The sequence below is a fragment of the Etheostoma spectabile genome, chromosome 13 (genome assembly GCF_008692095.1).
Source record: "Etheostoma spectabile isolate EspeVRDwgs_2016 chromosome 13, UIUC_Espe_1.0, whole genome shotgun sequence".
NCBI classification, from domain to species: Eukaryota; Metazoa; Chordata; class Actinopteri; order Perciformes; family Percidae; genus Etheostoma; species Etheostoma spectabile.
Genome location: NC_045745.1, coordinates 20,176,838 through 20,178,818, shown reverse-complemented (window position 1 = coordinate 20,178,818; position 1,981 = coordinate 20,176,838). Strand labels below are relative to the sequence as shown.

Below are 1,981 nucleotides of genomic sequence, written 5' to 3'. Positions count from 1 at the left end.
AACCCCTTCCTCCTCAAGATGGACACAAACATCAAACCCACCCACCCATCCCTGGAATATGACACCTTCAAAATACAACCATTCAAACACAGATATAGCAATAAATTGTCCCACGTACAGTACGTCATCCAATGGGGCTTCGATCACTTTACAGAGAGAACGTCTAAAAACACATGAACGGCATTACCTATATACAGAGGACACAGTAACAGTCAGGTTGGCCCAGGATGGATCAAGCTGCGTCGTGGGAGTGAAGTGCACAATGAAAAGAGCATTCAGCTGACAGAAAGACAAACCACTGGGACAAGGAGTAATGGAGGAGAGGGAAACAACTATTTTTTTCAAAGGAGATATGCAAATGTCAGCTGGCCTTTTGTTGAGAAACCTCAGAGAATATCTACCTGCGTGGTAACGGTTTCTAACACTGAAGTCTCTCTGCTGGTAGTCGAGTCATAGCTGCAGGGAGATTGGTTATTGCGTAGCCAGCAGTTACAATTCTCTGACGATTTTGTTTGGAATCACAAGCGTGTGAAGCCCCAGCTGTATGAAGATTCACTTTGAGATTCCAGATCCAATGAATTTGGGGATTTGTTTTTCTGCGTCTTTCAGCAGAGTGATCCTTGGAACCACCTTAATTTGATGTTGGGTTGTACAGACTGAGACACAGTCACAATAACACTAAGTGCTAAGTTAGTACACGCTACCAGCTCACTTGAGACCTTTCATCTCTAACCGAGGAACACCCTGTTTATCTCTGTGGGAAGGCATGTACACACAAACACAAATACAGTACATGTACATAGAACAGACACAATCAATAGAAAACAACTTCATCCCCAATTGATTATTGCCCCTTTCAACTGTACATCCCAGCAATGATTTTAGGTTTTTGTGCAGCAGAGCGTTGTCCCCTCTTTGAAGGTTTGTGCTATATATACGTATATTGTCTGTCTGTGGGTCTAACTTGACCTTGGATCTGCCAGAAAAAGTCACATTAACATTTAACGTCTCATTAAAGCCTACCGGCTCTGGCTGTCTGAATTAATCTGTATGTCGTCACTGCAGGCATTACTAGGGTCTTGGTCGACAGACATTACCCTCAGTCGCTTTAACACGATCTGGTCCTCAGTTGACTCCTCCGACTGACCTTTAGCTGTCATGTCCATAAACGTTAACACTACATTAGCAAACCCCACTCTGTGGTAGCAGTGTCTTTAATTGCTCCAAGTGGAGGTGAAACATCTGCTGCGATTATTACCCTTATCCAGTCCGGAGTGTAAATGACTTCATAGGAGAATCATTTTGAACAGGACGAATGCTCAGGACAGGGAGGAAATCATACAGTTGGGAGCTAGACCATTTCTGCTTGGCAAGACTGAGAGTCACCTCTTTACTAATATCAAGTCACCTCTCTATCCGGCTCTGAGTGCATTTTTCACTATTAGAGCAGTATGGGTATAACAGAAAAGGTTAGATAATAAAATAAAACAGCATCTGTACAAAAACCTGATGTGGACAGACAACAATACAGCAAGAAAACCGCTTTCTAAACAGCCTACAGATGGGTGAAAAAGACAGTAACGAGATTACATGATATTGCACAGCTGTAGAGAAAAAGAAGAAGAAAATACACAGAGTGTATAGCATGACCCCAAGTAGCAACATTAGTGTAAGAGGTTTGTTTACATCCAAATGCGATGCCTGGGTCTGGCTCAGTGCTTTCATTAGTTAGTTCCAGTGCAGTAACACATTGGTACCTGGCAATAGAGTAATGACATCAGGTAGCCTACCAAAAGAGAAACACATACAGTGCACACACTACACAGCCACGTCCATCCACACACACAAGCGCGCCCACAAATTATTGTTCCACGCCGAATTTATGATAAGAAGTTGGCAATTAAGAACAAATGGAGCTCATAAAAAGACTCAAACGGTAATGATGATGCAACACATTGAAATGTAGAAAAGGGACACACAC

At 42.7% G+C, this 1,981-nt stretch overlaps 1 protein-coding gene and 1 long non-coding RNA gene across 5 annotated transcripts in view; one reads left to right on the top strand and one right to left on the bottom strand.

Annotated features, from left to right (window-relative positions):
- Positions 1-1,306, top strand: part of LOC116700766 (uncharacterized) — a 2,172-nt gene extending 866 nt beyond the window's left edge. Inside the window, exons 2-3 of the long non-coding RNA XR_004334724.1 lie at positions 984-988; positions 1,296-1,306. This is a non-coding gene — a long non-coding RNA (uncharacterized LOC116700766). The remainder of the gene's footprint in view (positions 1-983; positions 989-1,295) is intronic.
- LOC116700763 (phosphatidylinositol-binding clathrin assembly protein) overlaps positions 604-1,981 on the bottom strand; it is a 27,104-nt gene continuing 25,726 nt past the window's right edge. For all 4 annotated transcript variants that reach the window (XM_032534205.1, XM_032534206.1, XM_032534207.1 and 1 more), the window contains one exon: positions 604-1,981. This exon is cut by the window's right edge and continues 613 nt beyond it. The gene's annotated coding sequence lies outside the window, so the exon portion shown is untranslated.